This window comes from Hemiscyllium ocellatum, chromosome 30 (assembly GCF_020745735.1).
Source record: "Hemiscyllium ocellatum isolate sHemOce1 chromosome 30, sHemOce1.pat.X.cur, whole genome shotgun sequence".
Classification (NCBI taxonomy): Eukaryota; Metazoa; Chordata; class Chondrichthyes; order Orectolobiformes; family Hemiscylliidae; genus Hemiscyllium; species Hemiscyllium ocellatum.
Window position 1 is genome coordinate 29248828 of NC_083430.1, and position 22415 is coordinate 29271242.

Consider the following 22415-nt stretch of genomic DNA (forward strand, 5'->3'; position numbering starts at 1 on the left):
GAATGTTGTAATGTCAATGTTATGAATCCAGTGATATTGAAGTTAATTTGGTTTGGTTTGCTATCCCTGTATTGCAACAATAATGGTTTGGAATGGAATATTGTGGACAGGACATTGGCTTCACCCAATCTACTGATGTCACAAGCTGTCTATGGATGGAACCAAAGAGTTCTACACTTGGTGTCACAGGGAATTGTTTGTACTGGTTAAGTAAGATTATAGTAATTATGCCTGACTAAATGTATGTATTATTATCATACAATAAACCTTGCCAGTTAGGAATAATGCTTCTTCTGTATATACTCCATGGTCTTATCTTATTTTTAATTCAAAAATGGGATGAGGGTGTCATTAATTGCCTAGAGGTGTCTGGGGCCATGTCTAGGCCATACCAGGCGTGGATGGCAGTTTCCTTCCCTAAAGGACATTAGTGAATCAGATTTTTTTTTCCCTGACAATGGTCATTGATTAGTCTCATAATTTTATTGAATTCAAACTCAACCATTAGGATTTGAATCCAGGTCCCCAGAAATATTACCTGGCTTTCTGCATTGGCAGTCTAGCACTAATACCACTAGGCCACTGCCTCCCCTCTTCCCTCCCACTGTTCACTGGATCATCCCAGGACAAAGCGGGATTGCTAGCACCAAGCTACCTCAAATTATGCTTACCCAGTATTACATATTGGTAGAGGGGGTAGATACGAGAAGGTCCCAGGAGCAGTCATCTGGGAAAATACCACATTCAGGTGTGAGTTTTGTGACCAATTAAACCACCTAGAAACCAGGGCTGGAATTATATTTCCAGATTGACCATCATAGTAAATCCCTCTCATCCACACACCCACACCCATAATGTTCCAATCGATATATGTCTCAGTCACCCATTTCCCAATCTGATGATATTATTATAAAGTCCGGGATCAGCTAAACTTGCTGTGTTACTGTGACATGTTTTATTAAAGACGCAGATAATAGCTTTCCCGTTCGTGCGAAAGTTTAACACTACAAAATGCCGCATTTTTTTGCAGCATTGCAAGACCTTGCTGTGTCTTAAGGCACTTTAGCATTGGTCAATGAAATCTCCATCCGTGAGCTTCAACTGGAAATGTCGTGTAAGACAACTCGTCTATGCCGCAACTCCTGTGAATCAGCGTGATCGAGCCGCAGGGTTCAAGAGCATCTCCTCCATTCATTGATACAGCATGGACATCCTGCTGGAAGACTCAGTTCGCGGGAGTACACCAAAACCACGCAAAAGCCGGGGGAGGGCGGTGGTAGGTGGGATAGCTCCATACTAATTTTCCCTTCACTCCAAGAAATGGGGAGCCAAAGTGTCAGTCTGTTTTACAGTCAGAGGGTGCAGACAAAGCCCATATCTAATTTGTGTTCATAAACTGAAGGCACCGGTTGCGGCGTATGTTCTGAATGTGTTCGTTCCACCCCTACGAATGGAATGGACGCGCTCTCCCTGTTTCAATCAGCCCAGCTGTGAAGTGTTACATTGTTGCATTGTGCTTCTGAACTGTGTCCATTTCACATCGTCCTCACACTAGGACATGCTTCATATAAGACAGCTAAGGTACAGGCAACACTGCGTTTGATCGTTTAACAAGGTAAAGAACAGCGCTTGAAATATATACCTGGACGTATAATCTCCTGTGTGGAAGATAACGGTTTTATTTTCGTGAGCACTGACAATCTGAGTTTAAACCGGACAGCAATTGTTACGTGTGGCGATTTTCTCTGCAGCCTGTATAATTTAACAGATCGCGCTAATTTACTTGCGATGACCTTGAGTGCCAGTTATTCTTGGTGTCTCCGTGTATTTGTGTAGCACATCATACCGGTTCACCTTTAACTACTTTCAGTGAGATTGAACGCGGTTTAAGTAGATTTGCATATAGTTTAAAGAGTCGTGATCTGAACTTATACTGTACACTGGATGAATGGATGATGCTGGAAGTTGAATTATTTGAGGAGGGGGGTGAAGTTATTAATCCACGATTTGTGATTGAAAGAAGATGATCTTGGTTGTTTTAACATGAAACAATTACCATATTTCTAATTCCAGCACGAAGTGGATTCTTCCTTAGAACAACTTAGTTTTTCCCCATACCATCTCTCACTTCCGATCTGGTAAGCCGAAATTCAATTGCTATGAAACGAGTCGTTGTCTTTCTGTGGTTATTTGCATTGCTGGGGATTTGCAGAGATAAATCTCTGTGTACAGCCCGTTAATCAGGCAGCGGTAAATCCCTTGCCCATAGCGAGTGAGCTTGAGCCGCTGCTGTCTCTGGTTCAGTTTTACGCTGAATGAATAGATGCAATTTTATTATAAAAGTATCATTTTATTGTGCTCGCTGTAGATCCAAAGAAGGATTATTTGCGCATTTTGGCAAAATAAAAAAAGATCAACTGGATATTATTCATTTGATTCGGGTTTTCATAACTGAAAGAAGCCTCGGGTGTGTCATTTTTGAGCAATTTTCTATGAATTTGGGCATGCAAAATATTACTTTGATATAGTATTTATGTTTAAAGTAGAAATTAATATTGTTGGGTTTCCATTGTCTTGCTGCAAGAATAAGTGACCTCTGCATAAGTTAGGGTTGCATTTTATACTGCTAGATTCAAGTTGATGGAAAATGGTTTTGGGTGCACACCAATGCAACTTTTAACGGTAAAGAGCACCAAAGCCTTTGAGGTGTGAGTTCCAGTGCAAGAATCTGTTTAGCACCGGTTGAGCTCCCAGTGGTGTGCAATTTCCACTTCACCTCTTGGGATTTTGACTGCTCATCAATGGTTAGCTGAAATCCAACATGTTCTCCTGTGCCAGTTCTGTTGCTGCAATCTACTAATCAATTTCCAAGCAACCAACTACCTCTAGTCTCAATATGTTAGTTCACATATTCCTCCTGTTAAGAGCAATGTGAAATTTGGGTCGCTGAAAATTTTGCCCAGTTTAATATTCCCAGGCCAATATTTAGATCCAGAAGTTCATCTGATTTGAGGACTTATCTCTACCCAAGGTATTTTGTCACAAAGAGCAACATATCTGTATGTCTTCAAACTGGTGCTGTTTGTTGTCTGGTGTCCTTATACTCTACACTGCATAATTTTGATATTTAGTTCTCATTTATGAACCTTTGTTCATTAATGCATTGCAAAAAAAACTTGCATTTATGTAGCACCTATAACTTGTACAAGGTCTTGGAACATTGTTTTCATGTATAATTGATATTCTCGCAGCACAGAATTTCTAAGTAGCAAAGTCGATTAGTTCTGCTGCATTTTCACTTTCACTGGAATTAATCAATGACATTTTAAAATATCACTTTTTTTTGGCTTTGCATTGCCACAAATGACTTCCTGATTTTAAAGCAGGCTATCTAAGTGATGCAGGAATAAAGATATATCTTCGGCAGCTGGAAAAACAAACCTTGGGTATTGACAATCAATTTCCATCCACTCCCCCAGGCAATCATAGGATGTTTGCCTTCCCTTTTAGTCGGGGGAAGACATATGTCTGTACATAGTTTGGTAACCACACATATGGATAGCTCTACTTTGAACAAAATAATTTGATAATGTGAGTTTGGAAAACCAGTTTACACACATTCCAATTAGTAACTAACTACTTAGATAGTGAATTTAACAAATTAACTTATTCTCAGTGTAACTTTCAAGAACCGGATTCAATGAAAGTAGATTGAAATAGAAGATCATTTGAACTGAATTCAAAAGCTATAATCTAATCAGCTCTTGCCTTCCTTTATTTGATTTCGAAGAATCTTTAAGGTACTTTGTTTTTGATGCATTGATGATGCTTGAGAAATGCTTAGTGACATTGAGCACACATATATTTTTAATGATGTTTATCATCACGATTCATTGCATTTTTATATTGAGAATAATTAATACCCAGGAGCGATTACAAGGCAACAATCGAAGTGGGGTTCACATGACAACAAACCGTAAGAGCTCAGTTCAAGTGGTTTATAACCACAGCCTTGAATTACTCCTAGGTCTGTTTGTTTTTAATAGCATACTGTACAGTAGTATTGCATTTTGGCTCCATCTACTTGGGTGTGATTGCTAGTTCTATATGGTACTCGAATAGTGCACTTCATGTGGCTAATGTATGAGCTTAGCTGCACAAAGTATTAATGGTTTCAATGTGATCACTGCAAATTTTTGAAGTGGCAATTTGCAGTTAATTACTGAGAAATAATATAAGAATTATATATCAAAAAGCATCGAGTCACCTGTAGAAAAATACCATTCTACTAAATGTAACATTTAACTTCCTACACGTAATCTTGGCTTAAATTCATTGTCTTGGCTGTTTATTCTTGCAGCAGGCTTGCAGCACAAATTAATCATTTAGTCTCTTCCTGTTTCTGAAAGAATGATATTGCATCTCTGCTAATTCAACTTTTATTTGTATATGTGGTGAATGTTGGTTCACTGCTCAGTGGAGTGATAATTTGTGGACAATTAATAATGTGTATGTTTGAGTTATTGCTGACATTGCTAGTCTACTTTAGCATATACAGATGAGACTAAAATTTAGGAATCATTTGTCTCCCAAAACAAACATGAGAAGAGAGCTAGCCTCCCACTGGCTAATCACAGCATTTGATGTTCTTGGGAGTGGTAATCAGGCGTTGGTATGGACAGTGTAAGGGAGGATCACATTTGTTCCTGTACTTTCCACAGATTCTGGCTTATCAAAGCTGCGATACAAGTGTGGATTAAAATGGAGCTCAGCTTGTACATAACAGATTTTTTAGTTAAAATGGGTCAGCCTAACAGTAGGGCAGTCTCTACATTGGATCCAAAATAGTTTCAAAAAAATTCTTCTTTCAAATATTTTAATGAAAGAAAAAGACTTGTCACCAGATAAGGGCTCTGTCCATTCCATCTGTTAAATTTGTCAAATGCATTCCAAATGTGGTATACGTACAAATGATGAATATTAATCTGCTCTCTGGTGACATTCAGTTGGTTTTTAATACAGAAATTTGCACATAGTCTCTGATGTGGACAAACCTCAGCTACAATGTCCTGTCAGTGAGAATCTGCACGAATTTTATTATGTAACTGAAAATAGTCTACACTTCTCACAAATATGAGAGATCGACTTTATTCTGTGGAAACATTCTTCATTTCAGTGAGGGTTCATGTTTACACATGTTAAAATCCTTAAAGAGTCCAGAATCCTGTGTGATTGGTAATGATATTTATTGTGTTGTAGCAATATGGAACTGGTGGGACAAGTGTTTGTATCAAAACATCCCGTTAACTAGGAAACAATAATATTACAGGCAATCAAATGTGGTGGAGATCCAGTAAACCAGGTTTCCATCCTTTTGATTGTATAATGTGTGTCTCCAGTGATCCGCAGGGCAGATTTGCACTTGAATCAGATGAGTATTTGATTGCAATATGAAAATATGTAATGGGTAGAAGAGCACTGCAGTTGTTTCATAACATGCCCTCCATTTCTTTCCAGTCCTTGTGCTGGTAGTATTTAATTCCAACTTATGCTTATGTGAGGTGAACAATCAGGGCTATTTAGTTGTACATGGAAATAGATTTGATGTTAACAATTTTTGAAGCCTTTTTTTATTGCATAGTTTTGGTTTCTTGATTAAGATTCTTGTGATCCGTCATGTCAACCAGTATCAGTCTTTATTTTGCCTTTCCTGGACTCCTGGCAGGGATGTGACAACCCTTTGCTGGATAATTTTTCGGAAATACTTCAGTCATGGCACTAAAGGATGGCTAGCATTCCAGTTATGGCAGATTGCAAAAATGTTACATGAAAAAATAATATTTGCAGCTAATTACACCTGTCAAGCAATGAATAGTCACAAGCTTCATGACACTGAAGGCACATATTTTAAAGTTGTTCCACCTGCTTTCAGGTAAAGTGGGCATAGCATTGACAGTGACTGTACCTAATGGGTCTTGGCCTCCAGAAAGACTCTACCATGATCTAGGCTGCAATCTTCACCTACGCAAATGGTGATAAAGAGGCCTCGCCCAATATCACACTCCTTGCAACTTATTTTATGCAGCAGCACCTCCAATTCAGCAGCCAGTGGATTAGGTGTGCAGACGTAGAAAAGGCAGCTCAGCAATGGGTATTGTTTCTTTTGGTCTTTACCTGTCACATTTTAATTCCTATCCTTTTCAATTGCAAGGGACTGCTAACAGATGGAAAAGACTATTGGCCCCTTCTGTAGCCTTCCAGAACCTGTATCCCCTGCCCCATCTGTTAATTGCTCTCAAACCTTTAAACTATCTTGTTCTGCATTTCTCCACCACAATGCTGCCTTATCCTGCATTTGGACCTTCAGCATATTATGGTAATGGGGTAATCTACAGAATCTGAATGCTGTTAGGACATTATCATTCTAGCAAATGATTACACCATTTATGGACTTTTTATCACTCCAGTATAAACTTAGTCTTTGGTCCCTTAAGTTCATGGGGCACTTAATGTGGACGTTTGGTTATACCATTCATCACCAAATGCCCAACCCCACAAGGTACAGTTGGCCCTGCTGTTCCTGACTAAAATTGTTCACTCTTCCAACATCATTTTGGAAAGTGAAAATAACTGCTCTTTTCTCCATCCCATTCCTAGTTTCTATACTCCACTGCATATAGTCCTCTGAAATGTTTCCCATGTGTCTCTGAATTTGTGTCCAGCGACAACTTTCAGACATTTGTGAATGGATTGCATTGTTACTAAAATTGGATTCTCTGATCAGCTGCTTTAGCTGCTTCCTTCCTTTTACCTAGTTCATCAGGCCAAACAACCCCCATGCCCGAGCCCTGAACTCACATCCTGTTCTAGTTTATTTCCTATTTCTCGCCCATACCCATTACATGCATATCTTGTCCGTGAGACTTCCCTCATGCATTCTTTGCCCTGATTTCATCTAGCTATTTTGATCACATAGCTTTCTTTCTTGGCCCCAATTTTGTCAGAAATTAAGTGTCTTATCTTTGCAGGTACTGCCCTTTCTCTCTTTTAAATCTGCCTTCATCTTTCCTTTCCTCACTAAAGCTACCCTTGGTTCCTTTGATTCAGATCTGTGCCACAATTTGTTTTGTAACTCCATATCTAATGAGCCTTCTGGCATTGCACAGCACTGCAAGGGTATAAAGCAAAGCTACAAATGACATCCTACATAAATGTGACAAAAGTATTCTTATGCCTTGTTCTTCTTGATTTGTTTTTTGGCTTTTTCATTGCTGATGAAATCATTCTCCTCCTTTTGTTGTTAAAACAGAAAATGATGAAGCCTGTTATCTGAAGAGAGAGAAACAAAGTTCATGGGTAGAATTTAATACAGGCATTGAGGGTCTCTTCTGCTGGCTCAAGAGCCAGGAAGAACCCTGCATCACTTACTTTTAGGCACTGAATGCAGCAAGGCTTTCCTAATCGGGCAGCGATGGGCTTTCGCTATGATTAAGGCCCCCATGGAGTGTGGTTCCACTCAGAGCCACCTACCTGCCCTTGAATCTGACTCCATTAAATTACTCTGTTCAGTCAGTGACCCCCTGCTGCCACCCCATCTTGTCCTCTCTCACTCATGCCACTGCCTTGAGGAGATGTCCTTTGCCACTAATTGGGCAGCAGAGAAGAAGGATATCTGCCCTGGAGTCCTTAATCCCAGGGAAAGCCCATCACTGCCCAATCTGCTGGCTGAAGATCCAGGAAGAACTCTCTATCACCTCCTTTTGGGCATTTAATACAGCAAGTCTTTCCTAATGAGGCAGTGATGGGCTTTCCCTGGGATTAAGGACACCAGGGGCAGATATCCCTTTCCTCTGCTGCCCAATTAGTGGCAAAGGGCACCTCCTCTCAGGCAGTGGCACAAGTGAGGGAGGACAAAATAGGGTGACAGCAGGGGGTCACTGACTCAATCGGGTGATTTAGTGAGGTCAGATTTAAGGGCAGGCAGGTGGCTCTGAGTGGAACCACACTCACTCCCACTTTGTATGTCTGGGTCCTCTAATGAATGCCTGATGATGAAGGATCTCCTTTGGGAACCTGCTGTCAAGGATTTGCTTTTCTGGCGCATTGGTGGTCACTTCAGCCACCATGGAGTTCCCACCTCAGTTGGTTGGAAAAGGTCCGAAATTGTACATTACTGACTCATGAGGGCCCCATTGGGTGGTGAGAAGGGAAGGCTGTCCTTGAGCCTTCCTTGCCTGAGTATAATAGCTGCAGAGGCAGGAAGGTGTGCAGCCCTTACCCTGCATCATCTGACCCAATCCAATGTTCCTGCCTCCAAACTCGCATTAGGAGAGGGGATTAAATTCCATGCAGCATTTTGGGTCAGAATATTCTTGGTATTTTGCTTTTGAATGCTTCCTTCCATCCTGCTGGGGGGATTGCCTTGTTTACTTCCGATCTTATCTATCCAGTCATGGCCAGGGATCACCTGCAATGTTTTCTATTCCCAATGCTGTGTTGCTGACTCTGCCCTCCCTTTAGAATCTGCTTTTGGTCCCTGTGCTGTTTCTGATCTGGCAAAACAATCCAAATATGTGTATCAGGTTCCACTTCTACACTGATGACACCCAGCTCTGTTTTCACTTCTTCTCTCACCTCTCCACTGTCCTTGACATGCCCCACTCTCTTTACTCAATATCTATTCCTGGAAGTGCATATGCTTCCTATTGAAAGACAAAGCCATTGTCTTTGGCCTTCACCACCCAATCCATCTCCCCTTTTGGTCACTGCTTCTGTCTGAACTTGTCTATTTGAAACTTAGGTACCACTTCTTTGATGCTCAGATGAGCTTCTGACCTCATATTTTCTTCATCGTCAGGGCTACCTACCCACACCCTGCTTCAGCTGATCTATGGCAAGATCCCTCATTCATCCCTCTCTTAACTCTGGCATGATGTCACCTGGTCAGTCTCCTATCTTCTACATCAACATTATTTCATCCAAAATCTTGATACTAACTTTGACCGACTTCAATTCATCCATCACTATTGTGCTCGCTGACTTAGGCTGGCATTTCTTTGTTCTGGCAATGGCTCAGTTTTAAAAGGTTGAGTCTTCTTTACAAAGTCCTCTACTGCCTTGTTTCTCTCCATCCTGCCCCCCCCCCCCCACCCCATTCAAGCTGAGTTCTGTAAATTCCTCCTCCAATTCAGTCCTCCTCGTACATCCCAAATTTTAAAGGTTCTGTCATTGACTATCATACCTTCACTTGCCTGGGGCCTAAGCTCTCTCCTTTTTTTGTAAAACACTCCTTACATCTCACTGCCTTCATCTTGTGGCCAAGGTTGTGGTTGAAATTCCTGTGAAGCACCTTGGACTGTTTTGCGAAGTTAAAAGCATTATATAAATGCAAGTTGTCATTATTAAGATGCAGTTCATTTATGTTGTAAAATGAGCTGGAGTTGGATCGATCCTCTAATTTTCTGACATTTATCTCCAAGCATATCTAATGATGTTAAGCGACTTTCATAACTGACATTGACCGTGAAATCATTAATGTTGTGTGATTTTTCTTTAGCAGCATATACATGCAATTAACAGTTCTTGTGTTATCCCACTAGGTCTTGCATGTGCAATGTGACTAGACTGAGCTGCATAGTGCACACCAGCCTGCAGCTTGACCCTTTTTGTGATAACTAATGTGTGGGCACTGAGAGAACCATTAGCAAGTCTATCACTTCAGTTGATCTGCTGGGAGGCAATACCAGCTGGGTTAAGCAGTGACAGAGCAAATTTAACATTTGGTATTCCTCTGTGCAGTACAGCAGAATATAATGTTTAAAAGTTAAATATAGCATACGATACAAGTAATTTTTAAAAAATGTCAATTTTTTTAATCAAGGGTCTGCAATTAATATTATCTATTCCATTTGATCATCCACTAGTTTAGCTCACTTTCTGCATGTCGCAGTATTTTGTTTGCTGAGTCTCTGGGTTTAGGACACTGAATCAACTTGGGCAGTAGTTTTATCAATGCTGGCAGCCTTTTCAAGCCTCACCCAATTGGTCATTCCCAAATCAATGTGTTGTAGACTTTTCAAGCATGGAGGCAGTGTGATTGAGCCTGACTCACTCTTCACCTCAAGTTCATAACTGCAATTTCCTGTACGACTCTCTGGTTTAAGAGTATGTCCTGGCTGTTTGCCTCCCTCTCTCTCTCTAACCTGGGAACACTGAGACCCATTGCAGTCTTTGACTCCTTGCTGTGATGTCTTTCTTGATAGTTGAACACTGGACTTTATCACCTTGTTTGATTTTGGTACCATACCATGCAATGGGTTTTCCCTTTTGAAAAGTTCGAAAATTCCATGCCCTGGTTTACATGGAAAACCAAGAGAAGAGCTGACCAATTGGGAAGACCATGGATAAGGTTTCCCACTCTGCTTCTTAGAGCATAATTTGTAAGCAATAGGAGCTTAAGTCAGCTCTGTCACTCATTAAAATCATGAGTGATCCAATTGTGGCCTGCCAGTAACCCTTGACTCTTGAGCAGGTAAGAATATCTTTATGGGCTTTGAAGCCCATAAGTGGGAAATACCAGGTCAATACTGACTTTAAAGGCTGTTCTATCCAATGTTCTTTGTGTGTTGCAAATCCCATTGGCTAGGGCTATATTGCTGTATAGTCTCATGATATTTGTCTTGCTGCATTGTGAAAACAACCATTGGAATGAGAATAGAGAATACATTATCATTAGATGTAGGGAGATGAGGGGTCTTGTAAGATAGTTACACACCAAAGAGTCGAGAAGTGAAGGAATGATGTGCCTTCAAAATACTCAGCAATCTGCATCCTGTCTGACTGCAAATTGTGAGTAAGTGATTCATTTGGCAATTACCAAAATTGAAGGCTCTCCCATTAGCTTTGAGTGTGTATGTGGTGATGGAGTGTGTACGTGGTGATGGAGTGTGTACGTGGTGATGGAGTGTGTACGTGGTGATGGAGTGTAGATAGTATCGAGAATTGTTGAGACAAATTCTTGTTGGAATATTCATGCAAGTCAAAATTGAGTAGCAATACAGTCAGTAAGGTAGTGATGCCTTCCACAGTAAAATGCTGTGTTGTATGTGAAGTTTGGATCTTTTTAATTATGATGGTTTGGAGGCAGTATCAATATGGTGGAACTGTAGCCCTGTATGAATCAACATTGGCAAAAAAGGGGGAAAAAACTGGAAAAATACTGAAAACTAAATTGTGCAAATGTGGAGGATTCAACTCTATATGGACATTAACAATCATAGTATCTCAATTGAAACAGAACAGAAATTAAACAAATTTCATTTTTGTTTTAACTGAACAACTTTCCCATTTAAAAAAAAAGTTATCTCTGAGCAAGAGCTAATTGGGACAATTTATGACCTGGTGTACTATTTAAAGATGGATGATGACTATTTTTTGCTGGAGCCCTGATGAGTGTACATAATGAATCTATAATTTATTCCTAAAATAGCTGACCCTCACCCTGGGAGGAAAACTTCAAGCTGGAAAATGACGTGGCTCTCTGTTTTTATAGAGTAAAACCTCAGCCTGTTCTAACATTCTTCTGCAGGTTTATGTTTCACTGAAGAGTGGTATTCAATGCCTAATTTATTTTGAAAACACTTACTAATCCAATCTTGTTTTTCAGTTGGCACGTACAACTATTTTAATGCACCAAACTATATGATAGGTTCTGGTACCTGTAATAATTACAAATATTGCATTTCTGTGATGTTTCTCTTTTTTTAATGGATGGTTGCAGCCAAGTTAGAGGTCATCAGATTCCCTTCATTTTATCACTCCACCCTATTACAAAAATGTTTAATTGTAAAAAAGAGACAATTATGCCAATAGGTAGCTCTGTATGATTCAGCTATACTCCTTAAGAAAGAAATAACATGCAATGCAAACAAACTCCTACTCAAGCAACGATGGTAAGATTTATTTAACAAAATGTTTAAATTGTGCCACCAAATGCAACTACTTGAAAACTCACATGCATGTGGGCACGCATAAACGCGCTCGCGGAACGCCCTCACTCCAAGTTTCAGACAAGTGTGAAATACCTCTACAGAGGCCAGTATGTGGTCAACAAGTCACCCCTAATTTACACATGGAGAGCCCTTGACACTGATCCAGTTTCCTCAGAGCCAGCTGTCAGAATGAACAGAACGTCTGACATTCCCATTTATATCTGTCAGCCAGAACTCCATGATTGGGAATTCATATTTTATGAGGTCCACCTGCGTGATCTTGTTACAATCACTGCAAGTGTGAAGAAATAGAAACTCTTGCAGAGTGTTATCTTAGCAAAAGTATTTTTAAGTGACAGTCAAATTTAGGAGAAAAGAAATTATTCACAAATTGTCCAAATATTGGTCTGTAGCCAAAATCACTTTCCACACAAGCTGTTGGCACAGGGATGTCTTGCTTGATCAGTCATGGATTGCTGAATTCCATTTTTTATGGGGACAGTGTTGCACGTTTTGAATTCTTCTTTCAAGTCCCTCCAGTTGTTGTGATGAAGTTTTCCAGTGGGTTTACAACACTCAGACTTTGAGAGAGGTTTCAGAAAAGAGAAAGAAGGCAAAGACTGTTCAGGCAAGGTATCTCTGTTCTCAAACCCGACAGCTTTATTAGACTTACAAACTGGATCTTGTGACCTCTACAATTATTGTAGACTCAGTGACTACAGTTAAGCAGTTGGTGTTCTTTGCAAATGCAACATTTTTCTTACTGCAGCCACTTGTCTTTGCTTTGCTTTACAAGGTGTTTTTTTCTCAAACACATGTATGATATACATCCAGTCACTTGTGTTTTCAGAAATATAATTTAGAATACATCTTCATAAGAATAAAATGTTAATAGTTCTTCCACAATCACGTATCCAAATGAATACTATAGCATCCACATCTTAATAAATTGCTGTCTACATTCTTTCAAAAGCAATCTCAAAACCTACTTAATCCTTTGTTCACCCATTATAATTCTTCTTATAAAAACCGAAAGAACTGCTGATGCTGCAAATCCGAAACTAAATTAGAAATTGCTGGAAAAACTCAGCAGGTCTGGCAGCATCTGTGGAGGGAAATCAGAGTTTACATTTCGGGTCCAATGACGGAGGAAGGATCACTCAACTCGAAACGTTAACTCTGATTTCTCTCCACAGATGCTGCCAGACCTGCTGAGTTTTTCCAGCATTTTCTATCATTTTTTATGTTCTGTTTTTATATTTAGCTCTTCATTAAGCACTTTGTGATGTTTTATGCGTTTAAGTGTTTATAGATGCAAGTTGTTAACGTCAGTAGAAATTTGGCTTCAACAGTCTTGCAGAGAGACAGCAATGTATAAAAGATTCCAACTATAGACTAACAAATTCCTGTTAAAGCAGGAATTATTTTGTGTTTGTGTGAACATTAAGTAATGGCATCCATCCAGAATGACCATTTAGTTAAAATATTTCATGGGTGTTTGATACCTGTAAAACCATATTACAGCAATAATCTGTCTCTCTAAAGGATTAATTTGCAGTTAAATATGAGGAATTTCTGTATTATGCATGGGGAAATGAAAAAGTGACACTTGGACTGTTGTTGGTGAGAGGTATGTAATGATGCTTGACGAATAAGCTTTCATACTCATCCTGTTTAGACATTTCAAGCTTTCAGGTATTAGTCTTGAATTAATTATTGTCCTACGTATATCAAATCAGCGCACTCTCTTGCAGGAAGAAAAACATAAGTAAGGCATAACAATATTAAATAAAAGGAAACAAAAATCAAGACTGCACAAATAGAATAATCACTTTTGAAGAATTAGAGATAATGTACAGCAGAAGTAACATTTTCAAGACACTTTTTAGCAAAATCCTGTTTAAGTATCAGATTAATGTTATAATAGTTAAGCTGTTCTAACACCTCAATAACATTATTTCTGTACTTAGAGTTTGAATCTCATTGTACATGAGTCAAAATATTTTATAAAATGGCTGGCTTAATGATCACTATCTTTGAGTGTTTTAAGAGTTGATATTTAATATTAGATTTAAGAGAAATGGGTGGTGTTGTGCTATTCCTGCTTGACTAGGGATTCTGAGGCCTGAACTAATAATCTAAATGTTGAGAGTTTTATTTCCTTCAATTTAGCCTATTAAGGAAAAATGTCTAAAAATTACCAAGTTGATATTGATGATAGTGGCTGTGATGCTGTTCAATTGTTGTCACTATGCAAACTGGATCACAAAGTGTCTTTCGGAATCAAAACCTTCCATCCTTTCATAGTTTGCTCTCTAGTCCCACACAAACCTAGGTTCAATCTGGCCTGGCCACTTTCCCATGCTCTATTGTATCAAAGCTGCATTGTGGCTCCCCATCATAAATGACAGAACCATTCAGGAAAAGTGGTAGCCAGTAGCTTTTTCCTATTCTGATCATGAATTAGTCGGCATTTTGCATTAGTACATTAATGTATTCATTTTCCTTTTGCCAGAATGATTGGGCTATTGCAATATTTAGGATTTATTTTTGTTTACCTTGGTTTTTCAAGTTTATCCAAACTGGCATAGTGCACTTGGTGAAGTTTACATCTGTTACCAAACTGGCTTGGTTTAGTCTTGCTAATCCCACCATTATCCTAATCCCACTTCCAGTTGGCTTTTCAGTGAAGCATTGCTATTAACATTTACTCTGGAAAATTCATCAGGCTTCTTAAAACAATAAATGACTGAATAATTCAGCAATGTGAAAATCGTCATTGAATTAACCCCATGAAGGCCAGTATCCCAGCACCAAATCACCCTTTATTTACATGTGCACAGTACACAACACTGAGCCAGCTGGTACTGAATTGGCTCCTAGAGTGAGCAGAACCCCTGACATGCCTGTTTATATCTGTCAGCCAGGGCTCCCTAATTGAACTAGATTAACAGCTCCAATCAGGGAAATGATATTCTATGAAGTACATCTGGCTGACCAAGTTCCAATTACTACAGTCTAACTCATTGATTGTAATACTCAATAGTTAACTCCCGTTTCTTCATTTAAAAGCTGCCTTTGAGATTTTCAAAATAATCCATTGGAATCCTGTGTGATATTAAATTCCTGCAAGAACTAACCTTTGGATCTGTTGGCTTTATTCTGAAATGAGGCAAAGATTTTCCTGGATCTTCTTTACTGACCAGAAATTCAGTTATGATCCCATGTAAAGGATAAGATTGTATTTTAAAAGATGAAGGAAAATGACAAACTAGATCAGTGGAACGCATACCAAAGATTGGCTTCAAAAACAAAAACAGAACTTGCTAGAAAAGTTCAGCAGACCTGGCAACATCTGTGGAGAGAAATCAGAGTTAATGTTTCAGGTCATGTGACCCTTTCTGAGAAAAGTGATACTTCCTCAGCCAAAAATTGGCTGACATATTTTTTAAAAAAAGGTATTCCCTTATCTCCCAGGGAATAGGCTATTTTTAATTTGATTTTCAAAAGAGGATGTCAACATTTCAGAATCCCACAACTATTATTTAACAATGAGAAATAGCAGTAAAATCCTGCCCTTTCCATTTGAAAGTTCACTGCCAAGGTTGACATTTCAATCGTGTAATTTCCCTCAGCTTTTGGTGGGCGGGGGTGGGGGCTCTCTGACTGTATGGAGACTCTACATAATAATTGCATAATTCATAAAGTAGCTGAAAATTTGTTGCTGGTTAAAGCACAGCAGGTTAGGCAGCATCCAAGGAACAGGAAATTCGATGTTTCGGGCCAGAACCCTTCATCAGGAACACTGATGAAGGGCTCTGGCTCTGGCCCGAAACGTCGAATTTCCTGTTCCTTGGATGCTGCCTAACCTGCTGTGCTTTAACCAGCAACACATTTTCAGCTCTGATCTCCAGCATCTGCAGACCTCAATTTTTACTCACTAATTCATAAAGTAGTAAGGTTCTCATGCAACTTGAAAAACCTTTCACCTTCGCGGTTTGTTCTGCCTCAAGGCGAATCAGACTGAATTTGGAGAAGAAAAGTTGGAAGTAAAAGGCAGAAAATTAATAAACTTTTTTGAAAGGCAAATGAAAGAAAGGCTAGAAAATAAACAGCAAGGGAGCTCGGTGTTGTTAAATAGTATATATTTCAGAGCAATTTAAAGCAAATCAGCTAAGATCGCCATGTGGAAAGCTGCCAACATCATCAAAGACCCATTGCATCCCGGTAATGATCCCCTACAAACTTTTCCATCAGGCAGGGATATAGAAGCCTGAACACACACACAAGCAGGTTCAGAAACAGCTTCTTCCTGGTTGCTTTTAGACCGGTGAATGGACTCTCTAGCCTCAAATAATGCTGGTCTTGCTAACGTTGATCTCACCTACTGCACACCCTGTGCAATGTAGCCTGTATGCCTCTGTCTAAGTCATTTTGAACTGTACATCCTTGTTTATCTGATCTGCCTGTATTGCTCATAAACAAAATTTTCACTGTACTTTGGTAAGCGCAACAATAAATAACTCAAAGTTATGAAATTATATCTGTTACTGAGATATCTCTGAAAGAAGGGTAGAAATGGCAGCTCAACATTTCTGGATGGGGGTTTTATGATGTGATTTTGGAAACTGGGCAGGTAAAAGAAGAGAGGGAGTTGCAATGTTGATTGATTAAACAATTACAGCTATGAGGAGGGATAATGTGGCACCAGGATCATGTAAATGAGGCATAAGGGACTGAGAAGTGACAAAGTAATAGTGGGACTTCACTATGTTAGTATTAATCAATATAGAATTAGAGTAAAAATCAGAGAGCGATAGGAGTTCTCATGATTAAAAAAAAGTCTGAGACATACACATGGGAATTGCACCTGTGTTCTGTGACTTAATACAATGGTCTGTGTGCACGTAAACATGATACACCGGTAGGCTTCCTTTTTGTTTTTAAGTAAAGGTTATGATAAACAACACCACCTTGCAATTAACATCAGAAGTCCCAGGGCACCTTATTGAAGCATAACTAACAATGAGCACTAATATGGAAGGAAAAGAATTGAGGCACAGCTAAGAACTTGATGAGCGTTCTTGAGAAGAAAGATTTAAAATCGGTTCAGGGAGACAATCTTGGTATAATGATCCAGATATCTCCATCACAAATCATTGGTGAAAGGAGACAGGAAGGTTAAATGTTTTGGTCCTGCATTCACCAGACTTGTAAAAGTGATACCAATTTATACATGATGACAACAGGTTATTGATTGGCTGGACCAACACTGACATGGAGATGCAGTTTAACTGTTAATCCCAGTTCTCAGAACAGTCAGGTAGACTCTGGTCAAACTGTTTCTATGGGAATGCAGTAGAAATTGGCATGCTCCATGACCCTTTCTTCTATGAAAAGTGCAATGTATGTACAAACTCATTTCGCCCATACAAAACAGGCTCCTGTGTAACTAAAAGATGTAACGTCCAGCATATGCAAATATCTGACAGTGAGAATCCCATTGATAATCTAAAGATGGCTTCTGATGTAGTTCTTATCACCGTCTTGATTATTTAATAAATGATTTCCAATGGCAGAATCACATTAATGGTGGGCATTCTGTTCTGTGGCTTGTAGGCCTGGTCTGGAAGAGGGCAGTCAATGTATCACTATAAAATCTGCAGTCTTGAGCTTGAATTGTTGCACGTGTGGGTAAAGTGGAGTCAGTGAATATATAGGGAGCGAGAAGATTTCAGATGTAGGTTAGGCAAAAATATGCAAAGCTGTTTAGAAGTCAAAAATAAGATAATTTTAGAATAGGTCTGAGATAGATCAGGTGATGGTGATGGATTAGGTACAGTGACAAGATGTGTTTGAGTTCAGGAAAGAAGTCAAGGAAGCAGAAAAGCATTAGTATTTTTGAGGCTTCCAGTGGTGAAAAGACAAACACCGTGTTTGTTATTGAGTGGAAGAAGCCTGAAACTAATTTTAGGTTGGGAACAGTCAGCTGAGCCTCTGACTGGGGAGCAAAAGTAAGTTGATAATCACATTGAGATCGTAGCAGAGCCAAAGGTGGCACCTAAATCTTCTGAATCTTCAGTTAAAGGCCATGGCTCATCTGTGACTGCTTTTTAACTGTTGATACGAATTGGCCAATCAAGGTTGTGCATTTCCCATTGGCCACCCATTGTATTCTGAGGTTTAAACCATTTTGATTTCATTTGGGTGCAGCACATGAATGATGCATCTGGAGTCTGGATACTAAAAGTGGTCTCCTCTGCCCTCCTCAGGATTCTATGCAAGGCAGCTGTAGCAAGAACTTCAGTGTAACCTGATAGGCCACTGTCATTCTGTTTATGACAGCCAGAGACAATTAATTTTGACACCTAAATGTTGTATAATGATACTTAAGGTAAATAGTAAAGTATCAGCATAATACTTTTGGAAACTTACAGCACAGTTATAGTGTCCCTACCTCTGAGCCAGGAGGTCTGGGTTCAAAAGCAACTTGCAATGGAGATGTGTTATAACATGTCCAAACAGATGGATTAAAAAGAATTGCATTGGAAACTGACTTCATATCTGAAAATTGTGACTAAGCAGCAATGTATATATGTTAAGAGGTGATGTGATGAAGGAAGTCTATGTTGTCAACCTTATCAAATGCTGCAGGGTACTATGGTGAGTCAGAGGATATTGCTGTGTCATTTCTGTGCTGTGAGAAGTGGGAAAACTAGACTGAATGGATCTAATTAGGGAACTATAGAAGAACTGGCATAAGGTTAGAATATAATGATACCAGTGGACCTTGGAAAGGAATGGGTAATAATTGGCAGGCGCAGAAGCACCTCCATTGCAGGTTGATCTTGATGTGAAATGTTTTTGCCTTATGCTGTCAATTTGCAGTACACATAACATAGCACCGTGACAAGAACTGATTGTCATGTGCCAGTTAGTCTTTGATACTGGTGTAATAAATGTTGAAAAGAATATTGATTTCATTCACCAACATGGGTAAGATACTTGATGTGATTAATTTAAAGATTCGACTGTTCCATGTATTGGCATTGAAAATTCTCTTTGGTGAGTATTGAAGCTATCCACTACTGAAGTATTTTGCTACCATTGATTTTCATGTTATGCACACAGTGGTCAGCAGTTCAGACTAATTAACCCTGTACTGTCTCAGCTATGTGCACACAGTTGGGATTAGAATTGATTGATTTACATTTTTGGCCACCTCCTTTGATTTTTATCCTTTCTCACACATATTCTAAATATTAAGAAAATATTTTGCATGGCAAATTAAGACGGAAGTCTTACTTCTCATTATGACACTAATGAAACATCAAAAACATCACTCTCGTTTGTAGCTCCTTCTGCTCCAGTATTGACATAACAGTTGAGCAGGTTTGGTAGGCTGACACGAAGGTGAAAATAAGCTGGCACTGGTCCAGCTGTTTTGTTGACTTCTTACTGCTGCAGATGTGTGCTCCTTTGGTTGGGAGAGGATAAACTAGCATGACCCAATGGAAACCCATGTTTAGCGCTTCTCCAGCCACAGAACTATTTTGGGAGGTTGCTATTTCCTGGTTGCCGTGATGAACTTCCCTATTTTGTTACACTCGACAATTCTTGTATACAGGTCTTGACTGAATTATCATTGAGTATGTTAGGACAGAGAAGTGGTTTCAGAATCTAATTTCATCATGGTGCCAGATTCTGACTTAGTAACTTATTTTGATATTGAATATCAGATTCTGTTTTTGATTTAGTCAAAAGTTTTGTTAAAGCTTTTTTTAAAGGTTGTATCATAATCCTCCAGACATCCCATCCTGACCCTGCTGATAACCACATTGCCAAATTTGCATGAGACCACACCACACTGTAACTATTTACTATATTGTAAGAAGTAAGTAGTTGCTAAGCTTCAGTTACACTTATGGGAACAGTGTCCATGTGGAAAATATTCATTGAATAGGCAGGTTGCAAATAAATTGGGAAAAATACTTCAAGTGATATGTTTTTGTGCATGTGTGTGTTTGCATGTGTGTATAAAATATGTTTCTAAATTATTGATTTTATTCTTGGTCACCCAAGAAGTCAAAATTCTCTACGGTTTTAACATATGGATGTCGGCTGTCAGCTTAATAAATAGATGAGTAGGACTGACCTTCAGACATGTCTGCATTTGATTAGCTCAAAGTGTATTTACCATGAAACTTGTACTTCATACAATCTGTTGTGAAGCTATTAAGGCCATGTGCAGATCCAAAATACATGGATAGGTTGGGTTCAAGAGTTGCTCAATCTTATGCACTTAAGAAAATATGGGATTTGAAGATCCTCTCCAAGCCTCTCACCATCCTGACTTAGCAATATATTGCCATTCTTTCAGTGTCATTGGGTCAAATTCCTGGAATTCCTTCCTAAAGGCATTGTGGAACTGCCAACAGCACACAGACCGCAGCAGTTCAGGAAGGTAGCTCACCACCGTCCTCTCGAGAGCCATCAGATGTGGGCAGCAATCGCTGGTCTAGCTAGTGACACCCACATCCCATGTGTGAATAATAAAAAAGTATGAAGAATACAAACAATTAATCACCCCACATTGATCTTCCCTGTAACAATGATTTTTTTTACTTGCATTTTACTAATGAAAAGCCAAGTTAAATGCAACAGTGAGGTTGGCTATTAAGTTTTGTATTTTAAAGGTTTTTTTTATTATTTTGATCTGATTGTTGTGTTTTGAATAAAAGCAAAATATTGCTATTGTTTAAGGATTGTATCCAGCTGTGTAACTTATTCTACTATTTGTAGTTTAATGAGCTTGATCAAATTGAAATTTCCTCTTGTTTGATGTTATAACTCATTTATTTTGAAACCATTTATGTGGAGCAGTTTTTCAATTTGCACAGCTCTATCCCATTATTTAATGGCTCTTATATTCTCATGATTGAAGGTGATGAAAAGATTATCAATTTCCATGTCATTCATTGAAAAAGAGCGGGGGGTTTCAGATGTCTTAAATTTTCTTCACTAAACCGATTACCTGACGATTATCTCCTTACTAATTTGTAAGACCTGGCTGTCTGCAAATTAGCTGTCTGTTTTCTCTACATTACACTATACATACATGTAAATTGGTTGTAAAGTACTCTAGGACATCCTGAAAGAAGATATGTAAATACAAATTCATTTAATTTTCTCACATTGCCGCTCACAGTCCAGTCCATTCCAGGTGTGTACAAATATGGGTTGTTCTGGTACAATGCATGTTTCGTTAACACGAATTGGCTATAACACAATTGATGAATTGTGGAAGCTGTATGGGTAACGCAAACCTTCTACTGAATGGATATAGCGATTTTCTGTAGTGAACAGGGCAATTTTCTATAGCTGTTTTCTATACCATGTTTTTCGATAGCAAGGGATTAATTTTCCATAACATATATATTGTAATTATTTATTTCTATTCTTTAAAGTATGTTGCCATGATTTTCAAATTAAGATTAAGCAATAAGAATTTGCATTAGTGTTGATAACCCGGTAACTAAGCAACTGACATCGATTCTTTCCTTACAAAAAATGTACCATTTGTCCATACTTGAAGTAAAAGATCAAGTTGTTGATTTAAGGGAGAAGAGATTTTCAACAGGCTATTCTTACAAGCGGAGAATCTCTGTCTGACAAATTAGGAGCTTCAAAAATAAATGATTGTTATTATTATCTTTTAAAAATTATTTGATCAATGATTTGATTTTAAATGTGCTCATCTCGGTACTTCTCAATATTTGTCTAGACCAGTTCTGCATAAAGGAGAAAGTGAGGACTGCAGATGCTGGAGATCAGAGCTGAAAAATGTGTTGCTGGACAAGCGCAGCAGGTCAGGCAGCATCCAAGGAGCAGGAGAATCGACGTTTCGGGCATAAGCCCTTCTTCCTGCACTTTTCCAGCAACACATTTTTCAGTTCTGCATATGTTGGTTACAAAATGTAATTCCTCAACTTTATAGAAACAAAATGCTCCAACTTAACTTTCATTTATTCAATAAATACAGATTACATATCTACACTGTATGTCCACGTTGAGTGGGATTCTCAGTTTGTCTGGTTAATTTTATGTTTCTGAGTCCATGTATTCAAAAAGTCTGTTTCAGTTGGGATACCTTGACAATTTCCAGTGTAGAGAATTTGTATTGTCAAAATCCTTTTCTGAGAGTAAAAACTATATTTTCTCTTGATTATTTCCTTTAAAAACTAAGGTTTTTTTTCTCCAGTAGCTGACCATAAAGTTGGTTCTAATTTAATGAGCCTTGAATTTCCTTGTTGGGCCCAAACTAGAAGGGAGATCTGAAAATGCACTAATTCCCACTCTTATTCTGGTGCTATCAAGTTTTTCTCAAATTTCCTGAAGATCCTGTGCAAATACACCTGAATGTGA

At 38.8% G+C, this 22415-nt stretch overlaps 1 protein-coding gene across 1 annotated transcript in view; it reads left to right on the plus strand.

Annotated features, from left to right (window-relative positions):
* Window positions 1-1527: 1527 nt before the first annotated feature.
* LOC132829818 (hippocalcin-like protein 1) overlaps window positions 1528-22415 on the plus strand; it is a 143822-nt gene continuing 122934 nt past the window's right edge. Inside the window, exons 1-2 of the mRNA XM_060847182.1 lie at window positions 1528-1615; window positions 2074-2138. The gene's annotated coding sequence lies outside the window, so the exon portion shown is untranslated. The remainder of the gene's footprint in view (window positions 1616-2073; window positions 2139-22415) is intronic.